We start from the raw sequence: 19,837 nt of genomic DNA on the forward strand, positions 1-19,837 counted from the left end.
ATACAGAATTATTGCTTTTTGCATCACCTATGCTTAATTCAAACCACTTGTTTTTTGTCAGAATTTGCCGCGATTTTTATTGCGCATTTACCGTCCTTGGTGGTGGGGTAATGTCTTTCTCTGGTAACCCGCAAGTGGCTGTTTTCAGTCCGCTAGAGTAAGAAAATTCCATTCAAATTACTGGTTGTAACTCGAAGAAGATTGATGAGTGCGTACCAATTCCCTCAAATGACTTTCGTTTTTACAACATTTTCCTACCACGAAGACCTGAATTGGTAAATTCCTTCGACAAAAACTTTATTTTTTGGAACTTATCGGAAAAAATACTTTGTTTATGTAACCATTGATCTGATATAATGAGTTTACTCCGAGTTCACCGTGAATGAATTACTCAGTACTTCCTGGAAATGGCTGTGTTTGTACGTCAATACATAAAATATAAAGTAATTATCATCGCCTGCCTAGTTTATAGATTTATTTCTAATTAAATCGAAACTTGAAGCTTGTACATCGTTGAGGGGCTCCGTATTAGCTCTGAAAAACACTTCATGATTCCACAATTTATTCATGAATTTACTATCTGTTTCGGCTGTCACACCATTATCAAGTGCATAAATACTTTGTACTTGCAAGGATGTATGTACTTGATAACGGCGTGACAGCCGAAACCAATAGTAAATTTATAAATAAATTTTGAAGTCAGAAAAGTGTTTTTCATTTCAAATACTATCACCTCCTATTTATGTTTTGTTTATACTATTGATCGATTGTGGTCAAGGATCGATACTTTCACTCAGGTCTTGATCATTTAAAATAAATAATTTTCCCTTTGTTAGCTTGAGATAATGTACGTGTTTTGCTGTTATTAGTGGAAAAGTGAATTTATCAGTGCTAAAATCCAGGTTCAGTGCCGTACGGTGTACATTAATCTCTTATATCAGGCAAAAACATATATTTTCCGGGTTTTCTGAGAACTGAGGTATGAGGCAAAGGAGAAGAAGGGCAGGAATGCTCTTTCCGTCCTATGCCACCCATTTTGTTCCTTCTCCGAGCCAATAATGCCCGTGGAATCCTATTTCCCACTTACCTCCATCCCTTGACATCTCCAACCACCGAACACATCTACTTTCCTCCTCTCTTTTCATCCCCCTTCCACAGAATATGATAATATATCCCATACCGTCTTCCTTCAACCCCCTCAGGGAACTTATTTTTTCCCCCGATCAGGCGCGTTCGTACACGGACCACCAATACCACATCAGCCCTTATGCCTAACTCCCCCGAACCACCTACCATCCTATTACAGGTCATAACTCGAACAAGATTGATGTGAACTTACCGATGCTCTCAGATTACTTGCGTTTTTACAACTTTTTTTTGCTGCGACGACCTGAATGCCTTCGAAAAACATTTTTTTTTTTTGCTTCCCCTTATCGGAAAAATCTTTTTTTGTAGCTATTGATCTGATTTGGAGAGTGAACACTGAAAGTTTACAGTGAATGAATTATTCAGTACTAAAAGATAGAAGTGAAATAACACATTCATTAATTTTAATGAGGAAAAGTCAAAAGCAATTTGGTTTCCGACTCCTTGTTTTATCGGAAATATTAAAGTGTGTCTTCATTGGTCCCCTCCGTAAACAAACACTTGTAGAGAATATATTTTAGGGATCATTCATGATGGCTATACTCTAAACAATGAGGCAAGTTTATGAATTAACGTAATGAACCAATATTTATGTTATTGCGTGGCCATGAAATGAAAATCCAGAATATTTGCATCTAATTAACAGTGGAATATTTCCACTTTTCCGTCTTTTGTCGGATGCTCTCGAGTCAAAAATGAGAGAAGCCATAGAATAAACAGGGCATGGGAAGGTAAACATTCCTTTTCGATTCTCATCCCCCACTACTTGTTTCTCCATTTTACCTCTATCGTATTAATTCCAGAGAAAACGGCCTAAACATCGTCTGCAAAGAGCAATCCAATACTTGAATTTAATTCTTTAAAGGTTAATAAGTACATCTAACCTTTTGTAAAATATGAAATCCAGTTCGGGCACGGTTCAGTTTCTAATTTTTCAGTTTCTAATCAGTTTTTCCATCGTTATACGGCAGGTATTGATTCCTTTTCTTTGATTTTCAATCTGACTCACTGAATTAATACCATCGGTCATCTGCACCATGGTATAATAGATGGGAGGCAAATTTAAATAGAATCCAATACATTTATATCATAAATTATGCACCATTTTATGCGAGATAGGAGACAGATTTAAAGACGTCATAAGTTCTCAGGTTTTCCAGACAAAATATAACCTTCATTTTGAAAGGACCTCTGGCTTGAGTAAATTGAAAGTTTGACAGAAAATATGATGTTTAGTGGATATCATTCTTGATAATGATGAACACGAGCTAAGAGGATGCGTTTCACCAGGGGAAAGAGTAAATGTGGATAGTCAGCTGAAGCAAAGAATGTAAAGGAAGGATTGGCAAAGGGCAAAATTCGTACTGCAGCAATATTTGCGCAGGGAATGAGAATAGTGATAATTAAAACTATTGTTTGTTGTTTGTGAAGTGAGTACTCGTAAAATTAAATTGGATAGAGATAGAAAGGTAAAAGTGAAACCGCTCGATCCATGCCATTTCATCATATAGATGAAATCGCCTCTACCCTGTATAGATTCGCCCTCTACCCTGTATTGATTTCATCATCTAAAAGGTAGAGGGCGAAAAAACTTATAGCCATCATTAGAAAAACAATCCGAATATTGATTTGACACAGCTTTCCAATACGCTCTAATGTTAGCTAGCCATTCAATATTTGTGTATTTCTTCTATTTAATATGCTTCATAATCTACACTATTTAACTCATACACCTGTCCATTAAATATTGTTTTTAACAGTCTGTCCTGCCGCGTGATGTGGCGAATCCAGTTACTCCGCCTTAGTTTTGGTTTTTTAGAATACTTCTATTTGCTCCCACTCTTCCTAGCGGTACCTCCTCACTTAGTCGGTTGATTTGTTTCTTCATTCTTCTAAAGAATCACCTTTCGAATACTTCAACTCTCGACTTTTCAGCTGCTGTCTATGTTCATGACTCGCTGTGTTATAAAAATATGCTCCGTATGTAGGATATGATGAATTTTTTCCTTACTTCTATGCTTTTATCATCGCCTGTGAGTAAATTGTTCTTCACGTAAAAAGCTCTCGACGCCTTTGCTATTCTACTGACTATTTTTTCTTGCATCATTCAACGTTGGTAATTCAGCTTACGAGGTAGCAGAACCCTTTCACCTCTGCATATTTTGTGTTCCTAGTTTCTTGTTGGCCCAAGTCACCTCTCTTTCGCTGTATACTAATATCTTAGTTTTATTTTCATTTATTTTCAGTTGATATGTGGCCAGTATTTAACAAATGCCACTCTGTGCCGGCGCCCCCGCACAGAAAGACATTTTTTATTCATTCTTTCTCACTCCTGAAGTCTTCTCTTTAGCTTCATTGATGGCTTTCTCGACGTTAGGTATTTAAATTATGGGGGACATTGCACAACCTAATCCCAATCCTTTCTTTATTATTACCTATTTACAGTCGGGTCCACATTTTTTCACATCCACTTGACTTTAATGAAGACACAGATCGAGAACAATTCTTCGGTCACTATAGTGCGCTCCAGTTTGGGATAGAGAAATCCATTAGAAAGGGATTAGAAAAATAAAGTTTAATAAAGGCACCTCTTCATTTGTAGCAGCAAAGCTAATCGTATGACAGCAATTTTTTTGTGTGCATACATTTGGTCATAAAATCCCAAAAAACGCTTTATTTCAATCTAGACTCATTCACCGAGGTGTACAAGCTTCCATATGAAGCCATCTAAATGCAACTTTCACTATTGTGAGCATTATATTTTATGCATTTTCCCCCTGAATTTTTTTGTAGATCATAATTGCTAGAGTAACTCTGAAATTACTCCATCGTATCCTTTCAAATTTTAACTGCAAAACAATTACTTTGGCCAAGGGCTTTCTCCGGCATTGCATTAAGTCTTGATATTTTCTTGGAACTCCTTCCCTCTCTTTGGAACAAAAACGAAGTGAAACCTTTTTGATGGCCTTGTCGCTACGGTAACAAACACCCCTTACCTCACAAAGACCAGGATCGCGCCGAAAAAAATATAAACTTCAGGAATTTCATTCGAGAAACAAAAAAATGAAGCATAAAAACGCAGTGATTTTTTCAGCACTATTTTTTCTCCAAATGATATCCTTCGTAGTAACCCCGAAGTCCCCCCGACATTCGAGGTAGGTCGTGGAGTAGACTTTGAGGTTGACAGAAGATACGGAAAAGGGGGAACGTTTGGCCGAGAGGGAGAACGCTAATTTAGGGTTGTTGTCTTGCTAGCAAAGATACTAACTTATGACGGCTAATGTCATTGATGCTAAACTTATAATGACTATAGATAACCCGGTAAACTTCGTATCACCTTCGTACCTAAATGCATAGATAATAGATGTAAGTATAATATATAATATGTATATATAAATCAACGACAATTATTTCTTTTCCCTTAAACTCGAAAACGGCAAAGCAATATGGCTAATTTTGGTTCTAACCTGTGAAAGCCCAAATATTTTGTTTTTCCCATCTTTCAACCGCGTATATCTAGCCATTTTGTTTCAGGTAATTATTTTGACGAATATGTACGTACCTACATTTTTATCTCGCCTCGGTAGCTTAACTGGCTAAAGCACTCGGCCGGAAATCGAGGGATCCGGGTTCAAATTCCGGTCAAGGCGAATGATTTTTCCTCCGTGGATTTTTCGCACAATTTGTGCATTGCGGGTGACTCCGTAAAAGTTGTCACCGTGGCTAGTCCCGGTGTACTTAAACGAGATAAATAGCAGTCAATTTCGGCGTGTAAACCAACTTTAAACCCTTTCACTTCACCTCTTCCGTACGTAACCACCCGCTGCCGCGCCGTGTGGCGAGTATAAGCCACACTATCCCTCTTCACCTCGCAGGATCGCTATCAGCCGCACCTTATGGCACTCCCTGCATGTCCCCAAAACCGACGACCCTTATAAGAGGGTGCGGTGGCCCTTATTTTCATGATCCCACCCTTCCCGCTGCACTGTCAACCCCTTGGGGAGACGGCCTCCCCCACCCCACCCAGTACATTACATCCGCAGCACCTGACCTTGTTGTGTCCCGGGCAGGTAATAAAAACCGAATCGCCTCCCTCGGCTGCATCGGCCGCTCGAATGTGGGTATAAGGTTCTTGGTTTGGGCGGAAATTGTGGCCCGGAGGGTGGCATAAGGGGTTGGGGATAAGGAAGGGTAGACAGACGGTCGGTCAACCCCCTCAGGCAAAGAAGGCGCCCGGCAGCTTGGAGTGGGTATGTGTTAGCCGCCGTCGCGACGACCTGAATGAAATATGTAACACAAGAGAGTGAGGTATATAAGGGGCGGTGGGGGCTGAGTGGAGGATTCTAAAGAAGGCTGAAGAAGTCAGGATGACTGGCGATGTTAAGAAAGATAAGGGTTTTCGGGAAGAAAGGGACGATCTGGCGATATGGCCTAGCTGGCCGTGAAGTGGTGGAAAGTGAGAGTTTTTTTTATCATAGGAATTCCTCCAGGAAGAATGGGTTGTTCACAGTTTGTTAGTCTTTTAGCGTCATGTTGAACCACGCCCGTATACGATTAGTGAGGTTTCAATATTGTAGTTGTCAAAAGAAGCTATTATATCTTTGATACTATTTACAAGTTTATAAATTTATATATCTTTGGTTAAAATTATCATTTGAGGCATAAAAAGTACACATTAATTGGTACACTTGGTACACACTCATCAGGCAGTCAGCGAGGGGACTGCAGGCTCTAGTGGATGCGTTGGACGAGCGGTGCGAGGAGTATGGGATGAGGATTAATCACAAGAAGACTAAGGTAATGCGGTTTTCTAAAGCATCGCGAGCGAGGAATGTGGGACTAAAGATAAAAGTAGGTGGGGAAAAACTTGAGCAGGTAGAGCAATTCAACAATTTGGAAACACATTAGAGGAAAACGGACACAGTAGTAAGGACATCAGGAAGCGAATTGCACCTACAAAGGAGGCGTTCATGAACATGAAGGAGCTTCTGAGAGGATCGTTATGTAAGAGTTTAAAGAAAAGGTTAGTGAAGAGTTTGATCTTGAGTGTAGCTCTCCACGGTGCGGAAACGTGGACACTGAGGAAAGAGGACGAGAGAAGATTGGGAGCATTCAAGATGTGGGTATAGAGAAGAATAGTGAAGGTGAAATGGACGGAGAGGAAAAGGAACAACGAAGTGCTGGATATGGTTGGCGAAGAGAGGCAGCTTTTAGATGAGATACGGAGGAGACAGAAGATATGGATGGGAGGAGTACTTACGGGGAGGGTATGTTGAAAATGGTGTTAGAGGGTAGAATGTTAGGAAAACGAGGGAGAGGAAGGAAAGAATAAGATTTTTAGATTGATTGAAAGGGAGTAGGCCTTACAATGAATTGAAGAAGGCAGTGCTGGAAGGAAAGGGAGGATCCCAGATCACTTCTTTAGTACTCCATGGAAACCTACCTTAATCGGTAGAATAATATAGTAATAATTAATAATAATATAAATTAGTTTAACTAGTGAGAGAGTTAGAGGTGACAGCGAAGAGGGAGTAAAAAACCTATCACAGAAGAGCGCCGTAACTTGAGTGAATTTCCACCGAAGATAATTTAAGTTGGGAGAGTATCGCATGAGGGAATTAATACCCCAGCTTCTACTTTCTAAGACTTTTAGGTGATGCGTCTCCTTATGGGTGAACGAACTATGAATCTTCCTGCAGAGTAATGGCTTAAATGAAGAATGGAGATTATTTCCAGCAGGGACGGTGCGAAGGAGCTTAACCGAAATCATTATGGCACCGCTCCTGCAGATAGTACTAATGCAGTCGACAAAGTATCCTCCGTTCACCCAGTTACAAACTATCCTTAATTACTTGTCTATCGAAGTAAGCGCTAATTACATCGGCACTCAGGCGGCGAATAGCCCTTCCTGCCTTGCGGTTTCAACAACTTTGCCACTTAGGCAATGCAGCTAAGTATGTAGGGGATTGTATTGTTGCGGTCTTATCAAATGAGAGAGGTTTAGTTTATTACCTCCTCCTTCCATCTTTATGCTGTATTTGCTTTAAATGTGTATCAAGGGTTGAATGGAGTCGGATTCCTGGGTTCTTCACAGTTCAGTGAAGTAAAGAAGGTCTGATGCGATGTATTCACTGAACATGGTACTCGTAACAGCGGCAAAAGAGAATCTAACTTTTTTTATATTAATTAAGTAAATATCTAAAAAGAGGCTTCCAAGTGACTTACAATCTGTCTATATGAATTTTAGAGGATAAGGTAGGTACAATACCTTTGCGTTACTCTTTTTGGCAGCGGTTGGCTAATGCGCACCTGGAAATAAAGTAAATTCTTATCCCAACCAATTGCAAGCCTCATTAGTTAGCTGGGAAATAACAAAATCCTTTTGAACTAAGTAGTAAAGTTGGCTTCTCTCATGCTGATCTGCAGTTTGTTAAAACGAATGCATGGTAGTGAAAAGAGACTGAATTTAAAATTACAAAGAATTTCCATCATGAACCAGGATTTTTCCCTGAAATTCAAATTATGATATGGGTATACAGAATTCTCTACTCTCGTATTATACGATAGAGAACGGAGGAAGTAATTCATATTGCAAAATGTTATGCTCTCGCCGAATAAAAAATGCTTTTGACCCTGGATTCATTCCTAAAGTAATTAATCTTGGTAATTTATGGAGGTGAGCATTTTTTTCTTTTGGATGGAGTATTTTGTTCCTCTCGCCAACTTAAGTGCATTCACTAGCTTCTTCACTTTAATCACGGTAAGATAGCTATTGTTGTCTAAGGAACTAGGGATAAAATCCGCATGAATTGTTAGATATACTAATATTATATAGATTCAATGATAAAAATGATTCAGTGGTATTTGTATGAAAAAACAGATAGCATGTTAATTTATGGTAGATTATGTATGAGGTGGTGTCCAAGGTTGGATAAGTTACCCAAGGGCTCCGACGGCGACCTGGTTATATGGGACTTATAGGCAAACCCCCTTAAGAATTGAGGAGGACTAATTAAAGGAGAATTTTTTATGATTTAAACAAAATAGCTCAGGTAGGAATCTTATGCAACAGGTTTTTACCGTTCTTCTTTTGTCTATACATAGCAAATATCTTGGTGCCCCGACAGGGTTTCCCGGCCGCCCGCTCAGGCCAGTCTGGTGAAGTTTAATAATGTATTCCTTTTATTCGCATGGGTTAAGCACATTGTGAGAACGGAGATTTCCACGGTTTGCGATGAAATTTATCATTTTCGGTTACTACAGCGTCGGTTGCTGTGGCGAAGACGACAAAATTCACTAATTCTTGATTTACTTGGTGGTATTCCATTATAGGTTTTCTGGATGTCAGACAATTACTTATACCACTTATTTTTTTATCAGAGCGCGACCCGGGTTTCAATGAATTATCACCATCTTCAGGCGCTAATTATGATTTGTTTATCTTATTGTTACCTAGTTACTTGATGAATTTTAAAACGGACGCCAGAATAAGGGAAAAGGATAGGTAGAGATATTCATTTATAAGAGTACTTTCCTGACATTCAATAATTTTTAAAATTTCTAAATGCCCCCTAGAGTCCAGTTCACGGCGGTCATTGCAAAATTTTAAAATATTCATTTTAAAATCGCTCCTATGGCAGTTACATATTAAGTGTTTAGCAAAATTACTTTTTTCATCTTTGTTGTATTTTTAGCACTTAAATGTTCTTTCTTCCTGATTTCAAAACTTCTTCCTGTCTGTCCCACGTGTACACCATTGCAATCGCTGCATTTCAATGAATATACTCCACATCTATCCAATTGGTCTAATATACTCCACATCTATCGAATTGGTCTATCTGATCCTTACATTTAACGATCAGTCTCCTTAGAGTGGTATGTGGTTTAAAAGCTACGAGGATATCCAGGAAAACCTAGCGAAGACAACACTTTCATTGGCACAACTACCAGCGTCTTCAGGTTTAAGATCTTAGTAATGCCAGCGAAACTGTTTTCTTCGTCACAACAACCGACGCGATAGCCACCGAAAATAAAGCTTGGTGCATATTTCCGAACTGTTAACATTACATGAAGGAGTCCTGATGCCAGCACGCTCAGGGGTGAATATAAGAAAGCTCCCCTCTCCGCCAGAAAGAAGGATATATCCACGCTACTGTGCTGTGCGATCGGTAGTATCTTGAAACCACATGACCGTAAACCGGACGTGATGGCAAGTAATAGTTCGCTGCCTCTCAGGAAATGGGTGTTAAAGTTAGGGTTTGTGCCGAAGCGGAAACGAAGAATGCAAAAGAAGGCTGACTAATTGAAGCGCAGAGGAAGTCATTGGCGGATGTTCTTTCCGCTCGTGCGTTAAGAGGTTTTTTCACTGCACCAGACGTTTCCTCATTTGCATAAGCCATCAAATATGAACTTCTTTCAACCTCCCTGGGCAAAGCATCAAGAAGATACGAAGTGCCAATGACTCTAATAAATTCAGTCTCTGAGGGCAACAGCAGTGACGAGTCATATTTTAGTATCGAGACAGAAGCAATTCCGCCCGCGAAACATTAGGAAATATTAGGGCTAATTCACCTCAGCGATGAGGACGCAAGTGTGAAGGAATTTAATTACCGAAAGCAGCTGCATTAACACAGTATTCTAAGGCTTTTTATGTGGACTCATCTGGCTTTCTTTCGAAAGGAAAAAATTATCTTCACGTCACCATTAATTTTTCTTGCTCGCGCTATTATGGTTACTTAATTTTCTTATAGGTTAAGGATTGGCATTGGGATGTAACATGCAGATTGTATACGAAATGCTATGCATCTATTTAAATAAGTAGGCAACTAAATGGAATTATCATGTTTTATGAGAGCTTTTTGTCAAACATGTCTAATTTTTTAATCATTGAACCATGCATGTCATATTTTGAAAATTTAATTTTCATGCATTATATAATACCGATCCGTGCAGTTATAGGTAATTCTAGAAGAACATTGTTGTTTTACTAAAAATCCATTGAAAAAAACAGTTAGTGGCTGGAGTTTCAGAGCCTAGAGTTTTAATATGGAAGTGATAGTACAAAAATGCAAGAAATTACATGGTTATGATAACAAGTTTTACATAATTTTCAAAGCCATCATGATATTTTAGTGAGTACTCAGATAAGAGCGATGAATTTCAAATTTTATACAACCATGTTATGTTATTGTAGGACATTCAGTCATGGTTTAAATGAAATTTCACTGATTTCAGCTTTTGTCACAGTGTATTCGATCTTTTTTTCATAATCATGACAAAAAAGGTAAATATTTTATTTTATGCCTACATATTGTATCATGAGAATTTCGAGCTTTCATTTATTTATTTTCTACATGTCAACTGAAATCCAATCAGAAATAGTTCTCACGCTATCAAAAAACCAGATGAATAGGGTGTTAACAGTAGCTTACACATTCGGTGCCACCGCTGCATCAAAATTGAAAGGTGTGCTCAATATCACTCTGGCAGCAAAATTATAAACAAGCTTTTGAATTTATAAATCATGAATAATATGAATATCTCCATGTTTTTCCGCGAAACTAGGTATTGATGACGGCCAAAATACAGCTGTATTGCTAGATCACCACCTAAGATACTTGATTCCAGGTCAAATGCACTTAGAACCGCGCTTATGTGATTTTCCTTGGTGATACTTTAAATCTCGGAAAGCTTGGTCGTCATTGAATACTGCTTACGAGGGATTATTACATCCTTTTTCCTTATCTTCACACACGTTGAATTATTTTCTCGAGAATGACGTCAGCTCCGTGACATCATAAAGATCTTAAGCATAAATTTATGATCGGCTCCGCCCGCCCAGAAGACCCGATTTCTGTTGAAAAAGAGCCGTCAAAGCCGAGTTACATTCTTTCCTCCTCTTCATACTTCAAGGACAAGCGGAGTGAACCAGATACATTCTTTGTTAACACCTTTCAGGTGTTCGGCTGTGAGGAGGAAGACGGCGAAGTGAGAAAGCTAGAAGTCGGTGAGTGTGAGGGAGAGGAAATAAAAAATGAACATCTCCGCGCGGAGAAGACGGCAGGAAAGAGAAGGATGAAAAGGAGAATCTTGAGGAACGGTTGGAGATTAACGCGACCGAAACGCCTTCTCGTATATCATTTCTCTCAAGACTCTTACCCCCCTTTTTTTTCTTCTTTCGAGAGGACAAACCACCCACCGACCGGCTCCCAAGTCTCACACACCGACTCGCGGGAGGATGAGGGGAAGTGAGTATTTATCCGCGCATTAAAAAATACCGACCATTCCCCTTTTGCTCCGCAGCACTTGTGCTTCAAGGACAGTTCTCTCTCTCGAAGAGGAGACCATCTTCTTCCTCGCCTGCATGCTGAGATGCTACCTCGCCCATCGCCGCCCTCTTGCCGCGAACGAATCATCGCTGCCACATCCTACTCTTTATACCTCTTCCCTGTCTCTCTCTGGACTTTTCAACCCGGAATTCGTTGCTCTTTTGTTTTTTCTCCTCACGCGAGATCCTTTCATTCGCCGTCGATCATTTTTTCTTCCTCTCTGGCTCGCTTGCTACAATTCCGAAGATTCCAATTACAACCTATCTTTTTTTTATAGAATTTATTTTATTTCTGTCTTTCACAGCGAACAATTGCATTGAAGATTTCTTGGGTATCACACGGGTATCATCTAACGTATCTCCTTGTAACGTTTCGATGAGCAACTAGCCCATCGTCTTCATTGATTTAGGGATTCCATGCTATTCCGTTCGTAGATAGGGTTTATGATTATTATTGGAGTCTTCCGCGGTGATTAAATTGGTGATTTGTTTCCGAGTTAATTCCGCGTCGACTCATTTTTCGTGGACGACAGTTTCGGGCGCGTTCCAGCTCCCGTCTACGGGTCCGGGTTTTAGTATATTTTTGGACCCGATGACCCGAGGACCCGAATCCGTGAGGACTGTGGTCGAGTCGCTCATATTGGAATGAGATGTGTGCTAATATGTGCAATTGTGACCAAAAAGCTTGTTCGTGGAACCTATTGTGAAAGTTTCCTGTGAGGAATATGGTGTGATGGTGTAACTGGTAGCATATCTGGCCAGAAATTGGGAAATCCGGGGTCTAATACCAGTCTTTTTCATGAAAAATTCACCCCGGGGTAAGTAAGCATTCACTGTTCGTGTGACTGCGTACAAATTTGCTTGTTCAGTGGAGCATTTCGGAACTAATTTTATTCAAATGCTGGTTTAAAATTGGCGAATATTCAAAATACATATTTTCCATCGGCAAAAATCCCCCGGATCCGGATTGGAGCCACGGACTTTAGCTTTCAGGACACTGCATAATCCAATACGCCATCCAGGGTTTTTTTATTCCCATGGGAATGCGCAAAATGTTAGGCCCTCTCGGTCCATTAAGGATGACAAATACCGAGAGAAAGCAAGAAGCCACTACCAGAGATGAACCCCATACCTGCGCTGAAGCCATACGTGGCAGTGTGACGTAACTCTAGCCTGCCCAGTTAACACTAACATCTAGCCTCTTGGGCCTAGATAAATTGCCATGGCAATCAAGAAATAGGGGCTCAGGTTATAAAAATTATTGCTTTTAAATTAGTAATTCCTTTCAAAAAATATGTTCAAAATCACTGACTCATAGAACAAATGACAGTATTAGAGCACTATGTCAAATCCACTGAAAGACAAAGTCTTAACTTCAGCAAAGTCTTCGAAATTAGATAGCGCAGTGCCACGTAAGTTCTAAGGAGCGTGGTTAGATACCCTATGTAATTTTTTAAATAGTATGCCATGAAAATTATCGTGAATTTCATTGTCATAAACGCGAAGGGCTAGAAACATTTCACATCAATAATTTTGTTAGCGTTTATGCTTTAGGCTTTCGTAGCGCTGATTGCAGTTCCAAGTGGAAAATACTCATACGCAAATGCACGCCAAAATCGGGGTCCTTGACGCTGATTGGTAGCGCCACTGGTAAGCCACCCTCAGAATGGTACATATAGCTTTCCATTTCCATCTGTTGGCACTCATGTCCGACCTATTCTGAAGACGTGGCCAGCGTAGGCCACGAAACGTCATCTTGAAAATAACTTCGACGCAACTAACCCAAAAACCATAGATATAACGGTTAAAATTGGCACAGTAATGTGTAAGTTAAAAACTAGTTGTTGATTTAAATCGCTGAGTGATTGAGTCCCAGTACAAACAACATCTTGTATGTATCCGTAGCACTAAGATCTTCCTCTCACCTTCTTTCTCCCAAGACCATCCTTTCTCTCCCATTTCCCTCCTCCTCCGCCATCGCCTAAGTTCATTTATTTCCCGCGCCCGAAGACGCCTCCCTTAAGTGATTTCCCTTAACACAGTGTAAACAGACGTTTCGTCTCAAACCACCAGTCCCGAAATCGCTCCGGTCTTTTCACATCGTCCATTATTTCCCTTTCAAACTCTCTCACCATGGCAACCAAAGTGCGTTCCCCGATTCCGAGAACAGCGGCGCAGCGCAACGCGCGCTAATGCTTCCCTCTTTTTCCGAGTTTTTTTTACCTTCTTTTGGCATGATCTCCGCTCGAGATTCTTTTGTGATCTCGCCCTTCGACAGTCAGTCGGGTGGTGTCAGCGACCTCGTAAATTTGACTCTCTTGAGAGGCAGAGGAGAGGTAGGAGGAGGATTCTCAAAGGAGAAGAAAAGGCATAGCTTTCGCTCCAATCTCGTCACGCCTTATCATCTCCAGAGGAAAGAGATTCGCATCACCTCGCACTCTTTATGTGCACACATCTCGGAATAGAGGGCACGGTCGATCAAAATCAAGACTCATTATTATCCTTACACTAATGACCGTCGCACAGTGGTCTCAGATGCTTTTTTATCCCGCACAAAAGTCTATTTTCCGATTTCATTTTATGTGTTCCAAAACAATATTTTAGTGAACCAGAAGCATCACTCCATTTTAAATGAAACATTTTGGCTCCACCCACTTCCCTTTTTTCAAACTACAGCTATAGTTTTTAGTGGAAGCTTGTTAAGAAAAATTTCTATCATTTTTGAGCGGTAATAGGGTGATTTCCTATTATTGTTTTATTGTCTAAATTGAAAGATCCTGGAGTATTGAAAATCCTGGAGTATGTATTTCACGCATTTAGATTTTTAAATGACGATATCTATTTTTCGCGATTAAATGAAAAGTGAAAAATTTCAAGCGCGCGAAAACGCGACGGGTAAGTATGAATGCCGGGAAAACTCCGTGTGACGTCGTTCTGGTTCCCGCTGCCGCAAGTTAGGTGACCTTGGGGCGAGGCACTGAGCGCTGATACGACGCAGAATGCTAGCAGGTAGCAAAGTACCATGCTATCTGGTAGCACTTGGCTTAAATAAGGATTATTATTACCTTATCAATCGAAGAAAACTCTCCGACATTAGCCAGTTTTAATAGGTGATTATTAAGAGACGTGGCCTTTTTCAAATGAGGTTAAAATTTACCATTAAAATTCGTCTAAACTGAGAATTCTAAAACCAAATAATTTGTATATTATGAATGCACTAATGCTGGATAACGAATCGCAATCAATGCCTTTCGTTTCCTTTAATGAAGGAAACTACCCTATTGGCTTTGAAATCACAATTCGTTTGTACCAATTCTAAAACGGTTTCTCGGTACTTTGAGCAACTTTACTTCTCAACGATCCATTAACCTCATCTCATATGGTAATAGGCCGTCTTGACAATGGATGTATGTTTTTTATCGCAAATTACGACACGTGTTACAAAAATCACGGTCAATCATCCCGTATTCAAATTATATTAGGTAAATGAAACACTATCCCGGAAGCTATCTCAAGACATCTATTTGCATTTCGCTGCCTTCTTTTTATTTATAACCCCTATTTTTTTAAACTAGCACGTCACTAACAAATAGGTACTGCTGTTTACTCTTTTAGTCATTAGTGATCCTGATTAGTGGTAACATTACTGATTTTTTTATCATAATAACTCAACTCAAGAATTCTATTAAGGTTTATTGAAATAAAAGTATGTTTAGCAATAATATATGCTTTGTAAATCCTTTAATTGAGAATATTTCCGTCTCTAGGCAACGATCTATACCTCGATGGAAATTCTAATTAGTATTTTTTTTGTTCTTAGTTAGAATTAACATATCGAATTCATAAATTAAACCAACAACTGTGGCTATTCTCTGATAACAGAAATAGTTATTAAGTTATTAAAGAAGTTAATTAAATATCTTTACTAATTGTATTTAGATATAGAAACAAACATTGGACTGTGAAAATGAGCATTCATCATAATGGCTGAATTATTATTTTCGTGGAAACATAAGATTGAATATTTTATCAAACACCAACTATGCAGAGACTTGTATCAACGAAAATATTCAGCTTATAACGAATATAATGAGCTCGGAGCATAAAAATATTCCAAATCCCAAAACACAGAGGTTTTTCGTATTTTGACGGTGAGATTTAATTAATCTCGCTGATTTCAATGATTGACTACAAAAAAATATGTTAAAAAAAGCAGGTGTTACTTACGAGAATAGGTAAAAGGTCAAATTTAAAGATTTTTCTTTTTTATTCTAGAACGTTTCAAGGGAAAGCACTTAGCTGATTAGCTAGGAAAGGTACACATGCGATTATTCCATTGATATTAATTAATAATGATCTATGCAATGATAAATTCATTGGAAGTTTTTAGAATTAGTCTGTAGTAATATTTATTTAAAGTTATTATTTTACTTTTATTCACTTAAAAATACTCTGCTGTGAAGTAGTGACTCTCGCACTATAGATTCGTCCACGACTAGGAAAAGTAACGGCAGCAAAAACTATCAATAGTAGGCGATGGAGTGATAGGATAGGAGTGTTTTATTACGTTTCACAAATATATTTAAAACTTGATTGGGCGATTTTTTGTCAAAATACAAGGAATATTTCTATAGGTAAATTTTTTTGTCAAAATACAGGGAATATTTCTATAGGTAAATATTTAGAGGCTGATCTCAGAGTAGCTTTATTTGAACAGTTTTGAGGGTAGCGTAGGGGTAGAGGGAGGACTTGGTGTGATTCCATGCAAGTTAAATTAATGGAAATATTCTCATCCCTTTACTCACTTTTTAACAGGAAATTTAACCTTTTAGGAAACTATAACCAACCTTGATAGATATAGTACAGTTATTTCATTTTTCAATGGAGTAGAGAATTAAATAAAGTACCCTATTTCGCCACATTATATCAATTATCCCAACTCATTCAATACAGATAATTGAGCTGTGGAAAATTATCGTGGCCGTCGATGAATCCAGAGAACAAATTACTACCTGTACTAATTGAAAACCACAATTCTTCACTAACCTATTTTTTGTGCACCTTTATTTTGTTTTTCAACGTCGCATAATTAAAATTACTTTTTGAAACTAATTTACATGCTCTTTGTCTAAATTTAGATAATGAATTATATCGGGATTGTTTTATGCCAGAATAAAAAAAAATATTGGTGGCCTACTTTAGATGCCACGTGCTTAAATTTCAACGTTTTGAAATTGATGTGTGTCAAACAAGAAATCGATATTATTTAACGTTGATTTAAGAAAATTTCAAATCAAGGGTTGATCGAAATCGCTTAGTCTATACTGATGCTCCTTAAAAACTGACTCCTTCGAGATGAATCATGCTGCTAAAAGGGGCGGACCCCCAATATGGAGGCATTCCTAAGAAGGTCACCTTCAAAGACACGTGGAAGGGGATCTATCAATACTAGTGGACATACAGTAGGCCGGCCCTTATTTTTCAGAATTGCGAAAAGTTATGTTTTCCTGGTCTCAAAATGATCCAAATAGTGTTCATATTCACGTGTTAAAATTTGGTTACTTTAAAATAACGGCAACCCGTGCCCCAAGGGCCCTAAGTACTAAGGACCCTCAATTGAGTTTTTTGGGACCGAAAAAGCACTATTTCTATGTAAAACGTAAAAGTAAAGCCCTTTAGGGCCGATTTTCTGTTTGTTTTAACCTATCTCAAAGCGTTTAGGAGATATCGCCCGTCGTAATGCAATCTCCCCCCTAGGGCGCCACCCCGCACCGCGGAACCGCTGAGGTATGTCCCGCACCACTTACTAGAGACTTCCCCTCAACCCCCTCCCCTCCCTCGGCAAAGACTTTGCTCCTGATGACAAGATTTACATGCTAGTGGTACAGTATCGAATAGGTTGTTCCTCTTGTGTCATGATTAATGTTGTTAAAGCCTATAATGTCAATATTAACCCTTCAACGCCGTCCTATGTATTGGGTACCGACCCCTTAAACCTTGATTTTTTGCCGCAAAACGGCCGCGAACCATTCCAGCAGGCTTTGTTCCAAAGTGCTTTTTATGTACAAAATATTATAAGCATGTGATAGAAATGTGCCTATGAACAATAAAGGAATGAAGGGATTGAGCAGGGCTTCAACAGTAGATGGAAATATTTAAGGAGAAGAAAGGAGTTCACGGATGTAGATCACTGTGGATAGATAGAGATAGTTCTTGTGTATAGTGTGCAAAGGATAGGAAGAGCTAAGTTTTTTAGGATGTAAGGAGAAAAGTGGGGAAATAAATACTTTATCATGAACGTGACGTTCATTTTAAGAATAGACCAACAAGGAAAGGCATGTAATCAAGACTAAATCCAGGCATTGAACTGGTTGGAACAGAAAGTGAAGAAATACTCAGCTCAAATTTACCGACAGTGAGAGAAGTACTATGTGTTTTCTCTATCACCTAATGGGTTCGAAATTTGTAAGACTTAGTGCGAGAAAAACCGTGAGAAATGCGTCTCATCCATAGTATAAAACTAGAATTCCTGTTTTTACGGAAAATACGGTGATTGAAAAGTTAGAAAAATGACGCAAAGAATGGATGAACGTGCAACGGCATAAAGAGAACGCGAACTACGGTGGATATGAAGAGAAGAGAATCTTTCGTAACAAAACTTGATGATTTGCTTGACATTACAAGGAGCGGTACCATTGAATTTTTGACGCGCGAGGAGGAAAGTGCAGTTAATCTCTCGGATAAATGTGCTTGGGCTGAAGAAATAAAGTTCTTACGCAAATAAAGAGGAGAATGAAATGCAGTTATTGGTGGAATAGATTTCAATATATTCAAGAAGAAATGAAAAGATGTGGTTCTCCGCTCCTTTTGTTGCATTAGCTCCCATCTATGACCCGTAGTTCCTACAAAGACTTGTTAATTACGAAAGTGTTAACCTAGACATAGCGAAAGCAGCACAAAAGAGGTTTTCAAACTACTTGTGGTACATGAGTGAGGAGTTGGTAGGCCAGTCCTTCTTTGACGGATCCATTTCTAGGTGTGAAAAAAAACGTGATACGCCGTATGTGGTCTTGTGTAGGAAAATATGATCCACCGAAGAAGGCATTATATGAGCGTAAAGACATGGCTAAGGTATCTATACCAAATTTTGTCACCACTAATTCGAGAAAGCTATTTAATGTATAGTAAATATGCATTGCATTCTTTGATGTGAACATACGAGAATGGGATGAACATACAAGAACGATTTGCAAATTATTCGGGGTCATCAAGTGGGAAATGATTGTGCAGCGAGAGGAGTGAAACTAATTCAAGATTTTTGGGCAGTCACGTTGAAGGAAGAGAGCTTTCAAAATTTATTACTAAGAGTGACTTTTCATCGCAATACAATCCTTACGTGCGGAAAGGCACTTTCATTGCCAAATGTAGGATGTCAGTAAAAATTAGAAATACAATGAAAATCTATTTTATTTTGGTTAATGTACCGAAATTCAAGGACAGAGTGAAAATAAATTGATCTCCTGGATTGGAAGTATTGTTATGGCAATTAAATTCTTTCTAAGGTAAGCACATTTCTTCAGAGGCTAGATCTTGACATCAGGAGCAAAGTCTTTGCCGAGGGAGGGGAGGGGGTTGAGGGGAAGTCTCTAGTAAGTGGTGCGGGACATACCTCAGCGGTTCCGCGGTGCGGGGTGGCGCCCTAGGGGGGAGATTGCATTACGACGGGCGATATCTCCTAAACGCTTTGAGATAGGTTAAAACAAACAGAAAATCGGCCCTAAAGGGCTTTACTTTTACGTTTTACATAGAAATAGTGCTTTTTCGGTCCCAAAAAACTCAATTGAGGGTCCTTAGTACTTAGGGCCCTTGGGGCACGGGTTGCCGTTATTTTAAAGTAACCAAATTTTAACACGTGAATATGAACACTATTTGGATCATTTTGAGACCAGGAAAACATAACTTTTCGCAATTCTGAAAAATAAGGGCCGGCCTAACATACAGTCTTCGGCCCATTCAAAGCGACAATGCGATGGGGTCGCACGCCTCGACAATGAGCTCGGCAGAGGGCCCAGAGGAAAACAGGAACGAACATAGGGAGTTCCTTAGCCCTCTTCAATATTCAATACCTCTCCTTCTCCCATCTTCGCTCATCGGTACCAAATGCCCTCTTTGTGGTCGGTTGAACTTCTGGGGCGACGAATGATCTTTAAATTAGATCTGTTCGGAGGCGTCGTAGGGTTGGAGAGGAATTGATCAACGGCATCCGTTTAACTTCCCGCTTGGCCAATCAAAATAGTTGGGTCACTGGACTTCTTCGTCGTTCGGAGTGGACCTTTGACACGGTGGGGGTGGCACGGGAGTCGG

Source organism: Ischnura elegans, chromosome 9 (genome assembly GCF_921293095.1).
Source record: "Ischnura elegans chromosome 9, ioIscEleg1.1, whole genome shotgun sequence".
NCBI classification, from domain to species: Eukaryota; Metazoa; Arthropoda; class Insecta; order Odonata; family Coenagrionidae; genus Ischnura; species Ischnura elegans.